At 41.3% G+C, this 19,913-nt stretch overlaps 1 protein-coding gene across 2 annotated transcripts in view; it reads left to right on the forward strand.

Moving 5' to 3' along the window:
* Nucleotides 1–4,120: 4,120 nt before the first annotated feature.
* The window catches only part of CTNNB1 (catenin beta 1), a 38,026-nt gene continuing 22,233 nt past the window's right edge, over nt 4,121–19,913 (forward strand). The window contains exon 1 of one of the 2 annotated variants that reach the window (XM_079795345.1): nt 4,121–4,300. The gene's annotated coding sequence lies outside the window, so the exon portion shown is untranslated. The remainder of the gene's footprint in view (nt 4,301–19,913) is intronic. The other variant, XM_079795344.1, reaches the window with a different exon arrangement.

A 19,913-nucleotide genomic window follows, 5' to 3' on the forward strand; every position in this document is an offset into this window, starting at 1 on the left:
CAGTCCCAGAATCCTCGGGTAAGTTAATCCTTCTTGTGATGGGAAACGCCTTTAACCTTCTGGTGAATGAAATATCTGCAACCATTTTGAAATTTTTTAATAGAGAGGGGTGTGTGTGTGTGTGTGTGTGTGTGTGTGTGTGTTGGTGTGTTGGAGGGGTATGTCTCCAAAGCATAATTTCTTAGCAATTGCAGCGGTATCTGTTTTAGTTCTTAGAGACACTGAGAAACACACACCGTTGTGCTCTTTGAATATCATGGATGATGTCCCCATTGCTTCCCCTTCACACTTGCTATGGTAGCCATTAACGTGTACTTTAGCATGGCAAACCGTGGTGTCAAATCAGTGAAGGCCTGGAGAACACGCAACTCCGATTACGAGGACTGTGGCTGGTATAACTGGCGGCCATGAGTGTCCCTACCACTGCTGCTGCCACGGCCACCACCATGGGCATAGCCTCCCGCCACCTTCGCCGCCCCCCCCCCCCCCTCGCCCTGCAGCGCACACCAGATGCGAGCTGCTGTCCGCGGTGGCTCTCCGCGGAATTTGCCCAGTGGGTTCCTAGATTACTTGTGTGTGCGAGAATAGCCGACCATGTAGCCTGACAAGAGGTATTTACAACTCCTTAGCCTGTTCAGCTGGAAAGAAATCAAAAGATAACACCGAAGCCTGAGATGATGTATTGCAAATCAAAAGTTCCAACCCATAAATAGCCCCACTTGGTGAACTGCTAAAGGAGAGGCTGATCCTGATTATTGTCCAGTGTTTGCAGGCTGTCAAAAGAAATACATTTAACTGGCTTTCTTAGAGAGTCGGGGTTTATTGTTTATAAATGCATGGAGTCATCACGTAGTCTTACCTTTCTGCTGGGAGAGGATTCTTCCCAAGGAGATTCGACTATAGCGTCCAGAGGAGACCACACCCGCCTTGCACGGTTTTCTACTATTTGTTTACTTTCAAGTAGGGTTGAATAACAATTACAGTTATACAGTAATTTAAGGGGCCTAATCAAAAGGAGCCAGTCAGCCCTGCCCTGGTGGCTCAGTTGGTTGGAGCGTCATCCAGCACACCACAAAGGTTGTGGGTTCGACTCCTGGTCAGGGCTCATGCCTCGGTTTTGGGTTTGATTCCTAGTCAGGGTGCATATGGGAAACACCCGATCAGATGTTTCTCTCTCTCCCTCTCTCTCTCTCTCTCCCTCCCTCTCTCTAAACCTATCCTCCAGTGAGGATTAAAGGAAAAAAAAAAAGAGCCCGTCATCCATTTTCTTCTCTCTATAGGAAGCTCACTGTCTTAGTGTTCAATAAATGTTTAATGAATAGATTTAAGAGTTAACTATGCAAAAAAAAAAGTGAATAGGCCTTCTTTAAAGTGCTGCTGGCTGGATTAATGTTTCTGTCCAAAATGCAAAAGCCATCTGGGCATTTCTTTCTTTGCCTAAAGGTCATTTGAACGCGTGTGCTTTAGAGAACGACACTTTCTGTTCAGGTTCTGTGTAGACGCTGCTTGATATGCCAGTGGCCTGATAGCACGATAGTAATACCTCCTCTGCTCAACTAGCTGGAGGCACGTTTGGTTTCTAGGAATAAAGCCTGATATTAAGAACCATTTGTCCTTTGCATTTTCACAAAATGGATTCACTTATATCAAACCCAAGTTTGATATAAGAAAAAGGCGTAGAAGGATAACCAAGTATTTTTTTATGAAATGCATTGCCCAAGGCCAATTTTTAAGAATAATTTTTACAAAATCACTTATTTCACAAACTCATCAGGTATTTTGATGTTTGCATTTTTCATTAGTTTAATGACAGTAATTGCCTTCATTTCACAGAAGTTATTCATCTCATATTTTTGGTAAGACAAGTGGAACAATTTCTGTTTTTTGAGAGAAGGGAATAGAAATTCTGAACAATTGGTTTAATTCAATTAATTTGTTTTTTGCTAGTCACTCAGTAATTCTTCAGTACACTTAAATTTGATGGGAAATCAGCTTGCTGCATTGTTGCAAATTTTACATTTCCCTTTATAATGTGTGTTTGCTTAAAGCATGACTAGGGATTTAAAATTCTTCATTCCAAATTTAGATTAAGATATCTAAATCACAGAGAAATGTTTCAATTATTTTGACACCTAATGAGAAATACAAATATGGAAATTTTCATTCTGTAGATGTTCTAATAATGCAAATATTTCTTAACCAGTTTTAACAGTGTTCCTTATTAAGCCAAAAGAAAAAAAAAAAAGAAAGAAAAAAAATCCCCCAAACCAAGAAAACCCTAACAGACACAAAAACTGAACATAGAAAAAGGAAACATCCGTATCAAAAATCTTCAAATATTGATTAATCAGACATCTGATTTTAAACATACGACTTTAATAAAACCAACTGTATATTCTTTGATTCTGTGTATGAGAATTAAAATTAAGGATCTGGACCTGGAAATATTACTTACACTTTTGAAAACATTTATATTAGAAATACTCCTTTGATGAAATGGCTTTTCTGTTCCATCTGTTTGAATTATGGCTAGCCGAGTTACCCACAACCATCGGCCACACTTCCAAAGAATTACTCGCAAAGATACAAATGCCGAAGTCACTCTAGACAATGGACCTCACGGAACATCATCTCAGTGTGTGGACTTCCTCCCACTGCAGAGACTCATGTGTGCTGTGGTGATAGGCAGCAGTAGCCATCGCCACTGTATATAATAAAATATCTTTAAGATGAGAAAAAAGAATTATTTGAAGAGCATGTTGGTCCTGCAGCATTAGCTAAGCCTAAAACTACATGTCTACTCCACGAAGGAATGAGTAGGTTTCCTGCCTGTCCCTATGTATAAAGACCTATTGTTTGCATGCATTAATTACAATATCTTGAGGGATAAAAGCCTCAAGATAACTTTCACTGTTGCTTTTTGTACTCTCTCCATTGTTTTGGAGGGGGGGAAAAAAAACAAGCAAAAAGCAACAGACTAGAGAAAAGTGAATCAATAATTGTCTCAGCTTTGACAAATGCCAATCTGGCTGGATTACGATGAAGACATTTCCAAGGGAAATGAAGACCCAACTTCGGCCTATGGAAACGAATTAGAAAATGTTTCTGAAGAATAGAAAATTAGTTTTTTTTTAAAAAATGAGAAGCTGCCTAATCGCTAGCTCCTTCCATACACAACATACTTGGATTTCTCAAAAATGCACCTCCTCCAAAAAAAATCTCCCCCCTCCCCCACCCCCCCAAAAAAATCTGTTGCTTCTTAGCACAGTGGCACCAGATAAAAAAACGGAATCTACAAGAATTAGCCCAACGACAGGGCTCTAGAGCTCATCCAGCTCCACCACTCATTGATTCACAGGAGGTACTCCTAAGGACTTGTTGAATTGCGGGCTGAGCGCCCATTCTAAGCGGAGTTCACAGCCTTCGGGAGTGGGGCTTGCAGGCCAGACCGCTAGTGCACTCCCAGGTGCAGGCTGAGCACCCAGCTGGGATGCGGGACCCACGATCCGGACCGTGGGTGCGGGGGGTGTGCAGCTAGGCAGAGCCACGTCCTGCAGGGAGTGTGTGGCCCAGACCGCAGCGGCGACGGAAGCCCTCACCCGCCGGAGTCCCCCCCTAGACCGGCAGCGCAAGGAGCCGGGCGGGCCGCGAATTTCCGCGTCCTCTCCCAGGACTTGGGGCGGCTCCCTGCGCGGCCCCCCGAGGATCGGGGCCGAGATGTCGCCTCCCGCGGGCTGCGGCCAGCGCGCAGCCAGCTCCGCGGCCGCTCTCACGGTCGGGGCACGCGCAGGGCCGGGGCGTCGGGGTCGGGACAGTGGAGGATCCCGGAGGCCCCCCCTCCCCCTGGGCCCCACCAGGAACCCCCCCGCCCCCCAGCTGCCCCTGGTTCCCAGGGCGGGGCAGCCGCGGGGCTCCGTGGCGGAGGCGCGTCCCAGGAGTGCGCGGGCGCCCCGCCCGGGCCCGGAGCGGTGGGACGGCGACCGCGACTCGGCGGCTCGGCGGCGCGGGGACTACTTTCCGGCCCCCGCGCCCCGCCCCTGTCCTCGCGCGGCGGATCGCTCCGCGCGGCCGGCGGCGGCAGGATACAGCGGCGCCTGCGCGACTTATAAGAGGTCCTTGTGCGGCGCCATTTTAAGCCTCTCGGTCCGTGGCAGTCGCGTTAGACCGGCTCCGGCGGCGGAGAGCGAGGGGGAGGCGGAGACGGAGGAGCGTCCGAGGAGCAGCGCCAGTCCCCGCCGAGCCGCCACCGCAGGCCGAGGACGCTCGGACGCCCGCGGCGGGAGGAGCCTGTCCCCCTGAGGTGCCCGGCGCTCCTTTCCTTACCCTCCGGGGCTGCTCCCGCTCCCTCTTCGGAGCCAAACTTCGTCGCGGGCGCGCGGTCCCGGCGGCGGCTGGGAGCCGGGCCCGGCGCCGCTCGGAGGCCCGGGAGTGGGGAGCGGGCTGGGGGGCGCCTGGGAGGGGCCGCGCCCGGGATGGGGGGGGGGGCGGAGGGCGGCGACCGGGCCCGGGTTCCGGTCGCGCGGCTCCTCGGGGGCCCCGGGGCCGCCGCTTGCGGGGAGGGGGCGCCGCGCTCGCGAGGGCGCGCGTCCTGGAGCCGGGCTGGCCGGCGCGGGGGGCCGGGGGCGGGGGGACGGTGGTTTCCGTCCGGGGCTCCGGCCGCGGCCGAGTTTGGGGGAGGGACCCTGCGCCTCGGGATGCGCCGGGGCCGGAGTGGGGGGCGGGGTGGGGCCGGGGGCGCTCCGCCTTCCCAGCGGGGAGTTGGGGGTGCGGGCGCCGGGCCTGGGACGCCCCCCCCCAAGTCCCCTGTGCCGGGGGGATAAGGGCCGGCCGGTGGACTTTTTCTCTCCAGATGCCGTATTTCGGGCTTAAGGACGGGTGGTGCAGAGTATCCGGGAGAAATGTTAGTGTGTCCGGCCCTGCCCTGCCCGGTGTGAGTTGGGGCACCGGCGCTCGTTTAAACCGAAGCAACTTTAAACCTGAGGCTCCCGGGAGGAGCCGCCCTGTGAGTGCGGCCGGGGCGATGCGGCAGGAGGGTTTGCACCTGGGTTTTCGGGGGCCGTTTGCAGGTGGGCGACGGCGGCGTGCCGTGGACGGAGACCTCCCGGGCCGGCGGGGTGGGTGGGTGTGAGGTCTGGTTGCACACCAGGGCGGGGGCGACTGGCTTGTGCTGTTTCCTCGTCCAGCGAACCCCCGGGGTTCGGCCTCGGGCTGCTTCGGGAATTTTGTGGGTGGAGGTGACGGATGCACAGAGTCTCTCCCAGCAGCTCAGCCTGATGCGGAGAGCACGTTGGCTTTGCGGCGGAGTGGATTTTTTTTCCCCCCCCTCCTCGCGACGCGGTTGGCGAAGTGAAATCCAAGCGCTGCAACTTCTTTCCGTGTTTTGTCCGGGGAGATGGGACCCGGAGCGGAGACTCTGGAAGTTCCGTCCTCGCCGCTCGCCGCGGAGTCCGCTCGGCCTGAAAGCCAAGCGGCGGCGGTGGCGTGTCGTCGCCGCCGCCGCCGCGGTTTTCGGTTCCCGTTCGCAGGGGGAGCATTGTCTCAGACTTTGTATCTTCCAGACATCTGTGGTCTCCCCTCCCCCCCGCCCGGAGCGGTGAATGGAGGGAGACCGGCCCGCTGGTATGCAGAGGTCGGCGAGAGGAAATCGAGGAGTGGTTTGAGTGAAACGGGAGCTTTGTGTCGTGAATAGTGGCGGCTTAGGCTAGACTTCAACTTGAAGAGACGGTTCTCCTTTGATGAAAGTCTAGGCTGGTGTGTTTCGGATCGCCAAGTTATTAAGTATTTTGTCTGGAATTTAGAAAGCTGCTCTGTTATTGTCACTTGGTGCGCATTCAGCACCTTCCGATGTCTTCATGTTCACGAGGCTTCGTTCTAGGAAATGTGAAGCAGGGCTTGAAATGCTGTTTGCATAATACTGCTGTTTAGTGACTGCTTGAATTAGGGACAGACTTACACTTTGGAGGCTGTTTTTTGTTTTTTTTAAGTCTGAGCTGAGGCTGCTAGTACATTTATTTTACTTTTACACTAAAATCCACAAAATCTGGATTTGAAAATGTACCATTAAGGTTTATTTGATAATATTCTTTCACAAAATGCGATTACCTTGCACCCAGTATTCATCATTTTGACCATGTCTTTGTTTTGAAGGCCACATGCAAGGACAAGGCCCTGAAGTGATTGCAAAAGTAACTTGAAAAACTTGCAGAAGACCATTCTGTAGGATTAAAGGAATGCTGAGACTATTTAAGTCTGAAGTCCTTGCGGGGAAAATAAAAAACTGCACTAGGAAGTTTAGTGTAGCATGTAATTTAAAGTCCTTGTCGAGTCCCAGACCTGAGATTTTCCCAGAGGTCAGAACAGCATTTTAAATAGCTTTCAGGAAAAACCAACGTTGTAAAAATAAGGTGGCTAATTTAAAAAATGAAGCTTTAAACAATAGTGTTGATGGGTCAGGAAGCATTCAAAAGTTTTCATTCTTTTGAACTCATCATCTGACTACTTCTTTTACCAAGATTATAATGTAGAAAAATAGGTATTTCGGTATTATAACTTAAACTGTGAATAGAGCTTCCTATTGTTAATAGTGGTCATTGGAATAAAAATTATCCGTATAAATGAAGTTCTGTTTTCATAGGTAGTTCCTTCCTCTCCCTCAGCAAATTTCTCAAAGGTATTTTGAGGTGTGGTGTACAGGAGGAGCTATCTGCAGATAGTCTTTTTTGTTGTTGGGAAAGGTGGGAAGAAGAGTGTAAGTATGTTAAGACTATGGACATGGAAAATTCAAAAGTTTGAATATATCTCTTTTATAAGTTATAAGTAGCTGTGAAAACAAAACCCCAGAAATGGACTGTATAAGTATAATCAGCCAATCGAAACTTTTGTTATTGAAGAAACAAAACACCTGTTCGGTCATAACATGAATTGGTTTCTCTTTCATGGTTTACTAATTGCTGATAATCAATAATTGTAGATGACTAGGAGGTAAATTTTATTAAGCTTGTACTTTGAGCTTGGTTAGAAGCATGCTTGATTGCTAACCCAGGGCAGAAAGGATGAATGCGCAGGGCAAACTTCTAATAAAAAGTATTGCAACTCTTCTGTCATGCTACATGTTGATTTGTAATATTGTTTTTGAAAAAATTAGTTGTATTACTCTGGGGGGGGGTTGGTATTCTTTTTCTTGGGAATACAATATTTTTGTTGAAACAGCTTTACTAAAAACATTTTTATGCCATTGAAGTGGTGTGTAGTAAGCACAGACTAGGAGCTGCTGCTTAGCCAGAGCATGTAGCTATTGCCTCTTGTTACCCTCATTGAGGGGATCCTAATTTACAGAATCGGTGCTCATTCTCTAACAGACTGTTGTTTACATAATACTGTTTTAATTATGAGTGTGATAGATTAATTAGGATATTGGGCTAAAATAAATATATACTTAATCGCCATAAAAGGGAAGTAGGTGATTTGTGTTAATTGAAAATTAGTAGGACTTAACGCATATAGTTTTTCATCATGTAAACTCAGGAGAAAGTTCTTTATTTCCTTTGATAACTTAAGAATGCTGCTTTTGTGTTTCATGCAAGACTGAGCTTGACTTAGTTTGAAACTTAGATCCGGCTGTTGAGACCTAAACCCTGCTATCCTTGAAGTATGTTTATAATCTGCTTTCTCCTGAAGGAAAAAGCAGCTTTTGAAAGAGGAAATCAATCACATTAGGAATTCTTTTTTTAGAATCTAACTACTTTTCTTTGAATTTTTAAATGGTGGGCATCTATTCTCTTACGTGATATTTCGAAACTCCCAAAGTCTCTCAGACCTGATGGCAGCAGAGTGAGAAGAGTGTTAGGGCATGTTTTTATTGCAGGCTTTGGTCATGTTGAGTGCCCTCCAGTGGATATAATGTAATGCTTGTAATTTTTCCTCCTAGTAAGTTTGTGTGGAATATATTTATGAGTAGTTGTGAAGAGAAAGCATCAGTAAGGAACCTTTTGAATTCTAGAATAGTTTACTCATTAAAAGGTTGGCTTGAGGAAATGTCATCTAAGCCAATATTTGCAGCAGAAAGGTCAAAGTAAAATTAGGGATTAAAATTTTATTTGTCACTTTAATAGGCAGTTCAGCTTAAATATATAACAAACAAAAAATATATAATAATTTGAGAGTAAAATACAATGTTTAACCGCGTTAACGAATTATAGAAACTAAAATTCTCAGAAAAAGTTAATGAAGTGAATTACTAATTTGTGTAAAATGAGTTACACAGTAAAACAAGAGTCAGTGCTCAGCTCATTTATATTGAGGAATATATGTCTGTATTAGACTGGATAGAAACAGCCAGTTGAATCAGTTAGAAGAAAATGCCCTAGTGACTATAGCGTCTCATTTGTATGGAATTGTGGGCTATGGTGCACCACTTGTTTTGTTTTAAATAATAGTTTATTCATTTTTAGGGAGGAGGCGGGGGCGGGGGGGGGGGAACATCAGTGTGAGAGCACAACATTGATAGGCTATTTCCTGCATACCCCCTACTGGGGATGGAACCTGAAACCTGGGCTTGTGCCCTTGACTGGGAATAGAATGGGTAACCTTCTTGTGCATGGGACAATACCCAACCAACTGAGCCACCAGCCTGGCCTTTTACTTACTTACTTACTTACTTACTTATTTATTTATTTATTTATTTATTTATTATTTTTTAATATATTTTATTGATTTTTTACAGAGAGGAAGGGAGGGGGATAGAGAGCTAGAAACATCAATGAGAGAGAAACATCGATCAGCTGCCTCCTGCACGCCTCCCACTGGGGATGTGCCCGCAACCAAGGTACATGCCCTTGATCGGATTCGAACCTGGGACCTTTCAGTCCGCAGGCTGACGCTCTATCCACTGAGCCAAACCGGTCAGGGCCAGCCTGGCCTTTTAAGTTTTCAAAAAAAACCTTTCTCCATGGTTCTGTGTTAAAGCTCTTGCTATTTCTATTAGTAACATTATTTTTTGAAAATAGTTGTCTCAAATTGGGTTCTGATTAGTAATAAGCATTAAACCTATTCTAAATTAGCCTTTGGAAGTCAAAGGGTCATTTTATGAAAAATTCTCAGTTTAGATTTCTTTTTCTTTGTTATATGGGCAGTTGAAATGAAATTTAAAAGTTGAGAGAGTAGGGAGGGAAAATGAAGTGTTACTGCGTCATTTTGCTCTTGGAATTGAATATCATTTTGTGGAAACATTGATAATGATCTTTGACTAAGAAATGTATTATATATATTTTTTAACAAGAAGGCAAGAATGTCTCAATTGTTTTATGTAAGTGGTTATCTCAGAGTGGATTGTGGTCCTTCATAAAGGATCATATTTGAGTAATGTCCAAGTTGATGCAGCCTTTATTGTCTCTGAGTTGAGCTTCTGTTTTAATTTTCCAAGATTTTATGAGATAGCAAAATGGATTTGAAAGTTCTTTAAAAATTATGGACATAAAGCTTATTGACAGAAATTCTACCTATAAGGCAAGCATTTTATTTATTTATTTATATTGAAATTGACTTCATTAATATAGCATACAACAATTTGACATTTATAAATGACTAAAGTAAGATTGCTTTCACAAACCAGGTAGGATTGACCTTATATTACAGTGGGAATAGCTACTCAGTGTCTCCCGGGCCAGGCAGGTAGGGGGTAACTAGGACTCTGTTGATTACAACAAATTGGAGAGCACATGTCCCAACTAAGCAGCCAATCTTTGGCAGCTCCTAGCCATTGTGTGGAAATGTAGTTCATGTTGCTACATCATCTGGGTTTTTTTCCTAAGAGAAGCAGGAAATCCAGATTAATGTGCATTGCTTGATTTGCACATGTTGGTGAATGAAGTTCAAGTTTTAGGATATTGTTCAGCACAAATTAAATACTGTACCTATTGGCAGAAAGATACTGCCAGTTTGTAACATTTGGAGCTCATTTTTTAAATAATGTTTCTAATAAATGGCAGGATAATATGATTCTGTGGATTTATATAACTTAGAAAATAACATTTTTAATAATTCATGTTCAGGCATTTGGAAAATGCCTTGTATCAATCTATTAAAGATTAGGAACTTAAAAGCAGGTTCATATTAACTTGTTTGTGAAATCTGAGGAACCTGCACTTTCAAATTTAGGAATTAAGATGATTTGGGTTAAGTAAAAGGAGGAAGAAATAACAATTTGTTCATTACTTGATCATCTTAAATACAGTTTTTATAGTCTTTTTTTTAAAAGTGGTCTCAAACTTTATCTGTGAAGACACTTAAAATGCTAGACAAATGCTTGCTGTGTATACACCATCATGTCAGCCTGAAATTTTATTGACATCTTTAAATCATATTCTGGTTTTCAGCTGAAGTCTGTATTTCTAAGACAAACTATTATCAGACTAGATCCAAAATTTAAAAGCCAAATTTAGATAATGAAAAACTAATTGAATATAAATTTTACTTAATGACATATTGCCATTTGGTCAGAATAAATTTATGCAGTCAATTAAATAGATTTTGGTTAAATCTTTTACTGCTAGAGCAAAGTTTTTCATTTTTAGAGTTGGAAGAGTTGGGTGTTTAAGTGGACTGGAAATGCAAACTGTAGGCCAACACTGGTTTTAAGAAGCATCATCTGAAACTAGTGTTACAGGCTGCAGCTTTTCTATGATATGGTGTAGAATGCAAGCAAAACCAATCAATGGACTTTACACAAAACATTTATCCCAGAGGCGCTCACCCCCTCACCTGTCACACAATTCTCGTGTAACTTGACGGAGGTACTGAAAAGTTTCTCGTAATGTTACAGAAATTTCCTGCCTCTGGTTTCTTTTGAACTTGAAGTGTCTCCTCCCTGTCCCTGTTAACAGTTTGAAAAGTGTGAACAGCTGGATGATGCTGGGGTGAAACTGCTTCATAGCATATCCCCTTTGCTCCCCTCTTTATTTCCAATTTATCAGTCCTCATGGTAGACAAACCATATCTATAATTTATAAATCTTCACTAAAATTGTCATGTTTTTAGTTGTAATTTCATAATTTGCATGTTGTTGGACTGACATTTTCTTTTTAACTGATTTGTAACAGGTGTGTTAAAGCAAGTACAGTAAAACCTCAATAAAACAAATGCACATGGCTGGGGCGTGGCTTAGCACATGTGGGGACATGGGCCAGCAGGTGTTAAAACTGCTGCAGAAAGCTACTCCATGAGACAACAGAGCCAGTTACTACTCTCGATGCAATGTGATCCCGTGCTAATCAGAGAACATTATTTATGAGCGGTGACTGGGATTTAAATATGTAGACTATACTTGTAGATACATAATATTTGTTTATGGAGGCAAAATTACTATAGTGTTTTTTTCCAACATATGGCCTCTTCGCTAAAATTTGTTAAAAATAACTGAATTAATAATAAAAAAATAACTGTCGATTTAGTTATAAGCAAGTCTTGTTTAAAAACATTTAAAAATTAACAGGGTGTTAATTTTTACATATAACATACCGACCTGAAATTTTGTCCATTAGATCTGAGGTCTATTAAACGAGGTCCGAAAAATAAAAGGTTTACTGTAGTTTAAAAAATTTGGAGTGGGGAAGATGATATTTTTAATCTGTTTAAGTTCTTTCATATTTATCAGTCCTCATGGTAGACAAATCACATCTATAATTAATAAATCATATCTTAAATGCTGGTAGCTGATCTGGCTAGGAAGTCAAAGATGTACAAAGCTGAAGGGTTAGTTTAAGAAATTTCTTTTAACAGGGTTTTATGGTAGCTGAAATAATTGTGATATATATGTACACGTGTACACACACTGATCTGTACATTACCCATATAAAGATGTGAGAAGTTAGATTTACTACAAAAATTTCTTGGGAATTTAAGTTGAAGATGATTTTAAATGATTGTAGTAATTTACTGCTTAGAGGGGTGTGGTTATAAACTGCCTCCCCTTCCATTTAACTATAATTAAGTGGTTTGGGGGTAAGGGTGTAGGGAGTGAGTCGTCTTTGAAGTTTTGCATATACTCAATGAATGACACATGTATAAGGGAGGGACAAGGGTTTCTTGAAAATATTTTTTAATCCAACTAACTATAGGGGTTTCCAAGTAGGGTTCCATTCCCCTATGTAGAAAGTGCTAAGGTGGAAACCTGAATTCTTTTCTGAGTTACTGCAAGAATGTAGCAATGTCAAAATTATTTATATCTAGTAGTTCATTTAGATACAAAAGTAGACAATGTTATGTAGGAAACATAGTATGCGGACATAGCACTCTATAGATAGATACATAAATTTAGTCTTCTGGCATTTTGCTTAATTTTAAGGTTCATTTCGTGTGTGTTTTTAAAATATATTTTTATTGATTTCAGAGAGGAAGGAAGAGATAGAAACATCAGTGATGAGAATCATTGATTGGCTGCCTCCCGCACACCCCCTACTGGGGATGGTGACCACATCCCAGGCATGTGCCCTTGACCAAAATCGAACCTGGGACTCTTCAGTCCACCGGCCAGTGCTCTATACACTGAGCAAACCAGCTGGGCCATTTTGTTATTTTTTTAAGTCCAAAGATTTTATCTGTTAATTGTCCTCTGTAGATCACTATTTCTTGTCTTAATTCTGCTGTTATTTTTCCTGGATCCTGAATCAGAGTGTCAGCCATTCTGTTCCCCACAGAAAGAGAAATAACATTCTAGAAGTTCAAAGGATTAGAAGTCCGAAATACCAAAAGCCCATGGGTCACTCATGACGTAGCATAATGATAGTTAAAATAGTATTGTTGATAAGTCGGAGCTGGGAACTAGTAAAGTTGGATTTTTTTTGGTAAGAATACTTATTAATCATGCTTGAAAAAATCCCTGACTATATGGTAAAGAGCCTCCAGTTTCTCCTACTGCCATTACACCTCAAATCATGTTACATTTCTCTAGAAAACTCTAAGAAATACTTTCTCTTTGCTCCTTAAGCTAGTTCCCTTTTCCCAATCAGACGCTAGGCAGTAACTCCTTTACTTTCTTATTCTCAATCTGCATTGAAGGTCCATCTTTATAAACGGAGGAAGTATAGTCTGGTCAGAGGCCAGTCCTGATCTATGTGTTTTCAAGGACTTTGTTCCTTTTGTTATTACCTTGCTCTTCTGTATTCTCCTTACCCTCTAGATTCTATTATCCATTGCTACTTTGGTCTCCATCTCCCACCTTTTATCATCTCCTGAAATCTATTTGTTGTTTTTTCCTAGAACTCATAGTTGTCAGCAAATCCCTTTTATTTTCAATCAGGTCTGGGAATGTTCCATTCTCTTACTTGGTCCAACTAGAACCTAGTCTCTCCCCTGATAATGCTACTTCCCTTGCAGCTCTCAAGTGGTAAATGTTTTCTCTTCATGCATACCTTTTTCTGCAAAACCAAGAGGTGAAGAGTCTTCTTTGTTCCTCATTGTCACTTCTTGACCATTCTTTCCCAGATATTCAAGCTTTGACTCTTATACCTTCAAATTATATCACCCACTCCCCTGGATATTCCCTTCCTTCCTTGAACACTTATTAGCTCCTAGCTTTATTGTCATTTTATTTCTGTCATAATTCTTGGTTCTTGGTGATTTCAATGTCAATGCAGAGCACCGCTACTCAAAATGTCATCTGGCCTGTGAACTGTTTGTTACCAGTGTGAATTGCTATAAGGGATTTGTGCCAGAATTTAAAACACCTATGTCACTAAGTTTAGTTCATTAGTTCACCTGGTTCTTCCTTTTTTCGCCCTTCCTTCCTCCTTCCCTCCCCTCCACCACCCTCCCCTCCCTCTCTGTTGGTTGCAAGACTTTTTTGATGAAGGAGGCAGTCGTGTTAATTTATAATATGGCATAAGCTCATTAGGTTGTTATGGTCTGGCACTTTGAGTAACATTGATATAAAAGACCCTTCCAATATTGTGGCCTCTTTTCCTTGATTTCTTTCCTCCACTGATCTTACTATTCACGCTGATTCAACCACACATTCCCATTGTCATATCCTAGAATACTTGGACTTTTACCAATAACTCCTCCCCTCTGTAATCCCATTTCAAGTGCCCCACTCTCTTATTTTTCCCGTAAATACTTCAATTCCAGCAGTCCATCAACCCCACTGGAACCTATAGTCTGTCTACCCACCCATCTAAGCTTTTCAGTATCCCTCACTTTAACCCAGCTGAAATTTCACATTGAGTCATAATCACTTTCTTATACACACTCTCAACAGGCTTCATGCCCAGAGGTCCCTGGGCTATATTAGTTTACCCTCTTTTATTACTGTACTTTTCTCTCTCTTCTCAAACCTTCCAACACCTCCTCCCTCGTTCTCACTCTCATCTTATGCAACTGCTTTCTATTTCACTAAGCATATTGAATAGGAAGAATTCCTGCACACTTGCCTATATGTGACTGTGTTCGTAACCTTCTCCTCTGTCACTGTGGATGAAATGTAGTGTTCCAAGATAAGGAGAACCAAAATGTAAGCTCAAAAAAGACGGATTTTTGTCTGTTTCCTTCACTGTTTTATTCCTAATACTGAGAATCATGGCACATAGTAGTTGATAAAGTAAATGTGTTGAGTAAATGACTTTTAAATCTTATCACCTCATTGTGGATCATTCCCAATAGCATACAGATATATTCTATGACTTCCACACAGGTCTTCCCTGTTCACCCATTTTACTTGATCAGATTACTCTCTTATTTGGTTTGTGGCACTTAGTCATAGTTGTAAGTAATGTTTGTTTACTTGCTTTTCTACCCTCCTCTCAGGGACTTCTCCTGAACAGTGTCCAGAAGTTATAGGTGCTCAATAAAGGTTTGTTGTACAGGTAAATATTCTAGAACTGGGCAGCCTTTGTTTCCCTCCATCTAATCCCCATTTTTTTCTCTGTTCCCTTTACAACTTGAAAAGGATATCCTATGGAATGGTCTCTCTGCTTTCTGTTTTTGCCCCCTTTCAGTTTTTTCCATTATAGCAAAAAAACAAAACAAAACAGCTTTTTAAAAACTCAAATGGGATCTTGTGATTCACCTGCTTAGAACCTTTTCTGGACTCCCAGTGGCACTGAGAATAAAAAAATGCATTTCTTGCCAAGGGCTAGAGAGCCTGTGTGATCTGCCTATTTTCAACCTTGACCTTGTTGCACTCACCCTTTCCCACTATAGTTGAATCCCTCTGTCTCAAGGTTTAGTTGTTAAAAGATGATCAGGTCTTTCATGACTCTGGGCTTTTTGCACATGCTATTTCTTATTTCTGGAATGTTCCTGCTCATTACATACTGGCTCTTTTGCATCCTTCTTCAGGTCTCAGTTTGAAGGTTACCAACCTCAAGAAGCCTGTGGGGGCTCTAAGTTAAGTAAGACCTTTCACTTGTTCATGTGTCATTCCACTCCCTTCTCCCACTTGTTACTAATACACGTATCGTTTTTTATAATTGTTTATTCAGTTGTCTGTCTCCTTATCAAGAATACAAGTACCATCTCTGTTTTAATCACCACTGTATACCCAGAATCTATTATACCTCCTCCTGGCATGTGGCAGTTGTATAAACATTTGTTGAATAAATTAATGAAATCTGTATATACATTGCATTTATGCTATTGGAATTGCTGTGTCCTGGAACTACTGAGTAAATAAAGGAATTGTGGGAAGGCTTTTTGTGGAACAGAAAATCTCTTTTGACTAATATCAGAATTTAGTAAATTGAGGAAAACAATATCACCACAAGGGTCACTCATATATTGCGCCAGGTTATGACTCATTTATTGGTGTGTTTTTGGAATCACATTAGAAGAGAGATTTAGAGTTGTTCTTGAAGTTCTTTGTATTGAGATAATGAAAGCAGGCACATTTTGAAAATAAAAGCTTCCTTGCCAGCTAGCTCTACTTTCTGAAATATTCCCATTACTCTTCCTAAATATAAGAAAGCCTCATAATTATGAGGCCTATTACTATGGTAAGGCTGTCAAAGACAGTAAAATGTCCTTCTCTTTGTGAGAGTAACATAAACTTGATATGCATAGTGGAGGACAGAGGTTGTTGAAGATTAAGTAAGACTCTGTTGTCTTAATGAATAGCTGCTTCTAAAGGAGCTGGTGCTGGGGTTACTCTGGTACCAGGTTTTTGGTTGTTTTTGGTTTTGTTTTTTTAAACTTAGGTTATTACTGTTATATATAGAGTGGATCATACGGTTTGTCTAAAGTTTTGCCAGGGTAGCCATGTCAGCAACATGTATGACACTTTAAAAAAAAAAAAGCAATACCAGCCCTAGCCAGTTTGGCTAAGTGGATAGAGTGTCGGCCCTTGGACTGAAGGGTCTCCAGGTTTGATTCGATATTAGGCATGTATCTCAGTTGCAGACTGGATTCCCAGACCCTGGTTGGGGCACATGCGGGAGGTGACCAATTGATGTCTCTCTCACATCAGTGTTTCTCTCTATGTCTCCCTCCCTTCCACTCTCTTAAAAATCAATGGAAAAATATCATAGGGTGAGGATTAACAAAAAAATAAAATAAAATACAATGCCAGGGGTATTATATTTACTGATATAATACCATGGGGATGGAGCCTAGTCATGTGTATTTTTAAAAGTTACATTAGATTTATTGGAAGGATCTGGTCGCCAGTTTAGAGGGTTCTTTAAGCAAGCTTGGAAATCTTTACAGTAAACGAGTAGTCCTCCTTTTGTGCAGTTTTGCTTTCTGTGGTCTCAGTTACCATGGTCCAAAAATATTAAATGGGAAAATTCCAGAAGTAAGAGATTTGTGAGTTTTAAATGATGCACCCTTCTGAATTAGCGATGTAACCTTGCATTGTCCTGCTCCATCCTGCCTGAGACATGAGTCACCCTTTGTCCAGCTTAACCACTCTATATATTCTACCTGCTTATTAGTAACTTAGTGGCCATCTCAGTGATCAGATTGACTGTCACAGTATGGAGTGCTTGTGCTCAAGTCACCCTAATTTTATTTAATAAATAGAGGCCCGATGCACGAAATTCATGCAAGAGTAGGCCTTTGCAGCCCTGGCTTCGTCCGGAAGGTTGTCCGGAGGGTCGTTCAGCTGCTCGGCTGCTGTTTGGTTCATTTGCAGATTACGCTTTTATTATTATAGATGGCCCTAAAGCTCAAGAGTAATGATACTGATAATGTGTATATGCCAAAGAGAAGCCATAAAGCGTTTCCTTTAAGTGTAAAAACGTGAAAGTTCTCAGCGTAATAAGGAAAGAAAAAAATTGTATTCTGAGGTGGCTAAGATATATGGTAAGAACAAATCTTTTATGTGTGAAATGAAGGAAAAAGAAATTCGTGTTGGTTTTGCTGCATCTCAAACTGAAAAAGTTGCAGCCACTGTGAGTGATAAGTGCCTAGCTAAGATGGAAAAGGCATTAAATTTGCAGGTGGAAGACACAGAAAACGTGTTCCGAATGATGGCAACTCCTTGGGCCAGAAAGCATTGAGCCTATACGAAAACTGCAGCAAGGGATCCCCTGAAACAGATGACACCAAGTAATGAATAGGTTTGGACTGAGAAACAAAAATTATTGGAAAGACTGTGTCTGTCGATGAAGAAGCTGCTGCCACATTTCTGGCAGAGTTGAGGTTTAGTAACTCTCTATGGTTTCAGGCATCTACTGATGGTCTTGGAACTTATCCCCTGCAGATGAGGAGGGACTAAATCCTGTATTGAGGCCAAGTTCTGGTTTAGCACTCTCCTGGTTTTAATGGCCTGATATTTTCCGCAAATACATGATCTTGATGTGGCTTTCGTATGCCATTTGTTCTCATTTATTTTTTACACAAACCAGTTTTTTAAAATACTGTAGAGAAAAGGTATTTGACCTCTCTTGGTAATATATCAACCCATTTAAAAACCCTTTTGCTTACTGGTCTTCACATTTAGGTTTAATGTACTTAATTAAAATATAAATTAACTTGCCTTTAGTTGGTTTTCAATAAAAGTATGTATTAAATAGATGAGGAGGTTGGCCAAGTATTGGCCGTGGATCACCTGTTTTTGTATGGTCTGAGAACTAAGAATGGTTTTTATGTTTTTTTAATTGCTGATAAAATATCAAAGGAAAGATAATATCTCATGACACATGAAATTTCAAGGAATTATATTTGCAATTTCAATGAATAAAATTTTATTGGTGTGCATAATTGTGGCTGCTTTGTACTATAATAGCAGAGTTGAGTAGTTGCAACAGAGCTTATGCTCTACAAAGCCTAAAATATTTACCCTCTGGCTCTATACAGAAAGTTTGCTGACCTCTCTTCTAGATGAGATACTTTTTTCCTTGATGAATCTTTCATGTTCCTAAAGGCACTTAGGAAGTATCTTAGGTTATATGTAATTGTTGGCTCTCTAACTCATAATACATTTTATTTGCTCTGTCTACTTTCTGAACATTTTTCTTACTGGTACATTCAGTCCCTCAAATATTTAAGAGCTTTATATGTGCTCAGTACTTTGGAAACAATGAGGAACTAAAGGCATAGTCCCAGCCATCCCAGAGTTCATTCATTGAGCTTAAAAAAAAAATTATTTTTAATGTCAGCGTTCTTGGTAACAAGTGGAGAAGAGCAATGTCATTGTTATGGGATATAAAGCAATGCATTACTGCTAGAAGTCATTTGAGTCCCTGCCATTAATTCTGCCTGTAGCTAAATCTAGAGATTAACATCTAGAAACTTTCTTGAAATAAAATCTTAACATTTTCTTGGCATAATATACTCATGTTTGAAAATTCTGCATTGTCAGCAGTACCACTATAGGCACAAAGGAAAAGTATGGAGTTGGTAGTCATTCAAATCTTAGTAATATACTAGTACATATATGTTTGTTTTTGTGTGTGTTTATGTGTTTTTGCTGTGGTCACTGTTCAGAGAAAGTAGTTCTTTAGTAGTACATATGATACTTTTATCTAAAAGTTGCTAACTCTTGGATTTATCTGCAATAATGACTGTTAAATACTATTTGCCTATAACTTTTGGGGGTGTATGATTTGATTAAAAGGGCACATGACTGAACTAAACAGACCTGGGTTTGAATTTTAACTGAGCAGTTTATTAGCTATACTCATATATTATATACTCTTACATTAACTGCTGCTAGTCAGTTTTTCATCTGATAATTTGGGAAATTATCAGCAGGGGAAGATTCAATAAGATAACATTAGGCTTAGAACTGAAGTTGCTAGGCATTTAATTGTGCCACCTTGTTAGATATGTCAAGGGCAAAATTAGATGGTTACCTAAGTGTAATATGCAAATCGACCGAACGGTGGAAAGCGGAACAGCAGAACGACCGCGCAGAGACCATCCAGATGACCTTAGTACGAAGCTGGGGCTGCCAGGGCTGAGCCCTTTGCACGAATTTCATGCATCGGGCCTCTAGTTCATTGATATAATTAATACAGTGGCATTGACCTAAATATCAAAAAAATTGCAATAAATTTTATTTCCTTACTTTTAGAAAACATTGGTTATTTTTTAAAGAATAGGTTCTTTTTTCTTTTAGCAACTTGTTTTTGCCTTGAGGTGTACTAATCATTGGCTGGGTAGTTTTGCAGAAAGTCCATTTTATAAGTCACTTAGCCTTTATGCTTAGGAACATTTCCTTAATGCTGTCTCTGTGTTTGGCTAACATATAATGGGGCTAAATGATATAAAATATTTTCTTAGACATGTATTTCTAATATCTAACATATTCTATCCAATTGGTTCTGCAAATATATGCAAAAAAACTCTTAAAGTATGCAAATCCTTTAATAAATATGTGTTGAATATTTTTTCAGTGTGCCCTTTTTCATTCTTTTTAATGGTTACATAGTGATCCACTATGCCCTCTCACCCGGATGATTTACAGTAGTCTCCTAACTGGT

The sequence above is a fragment of the Cnephaeus nilssonii genome (genome assembly GCF_951640355.1).
Source record: "Cnephaeus nilssonii genome assembly, chromosome: 17".
Lineage (NCBI taxonomy): Eukaryota > Metazoa > Chordata > Mammalia > Chiroptera > Vespertilionidae > Cnephaeus > Cnephaeus nilssonii.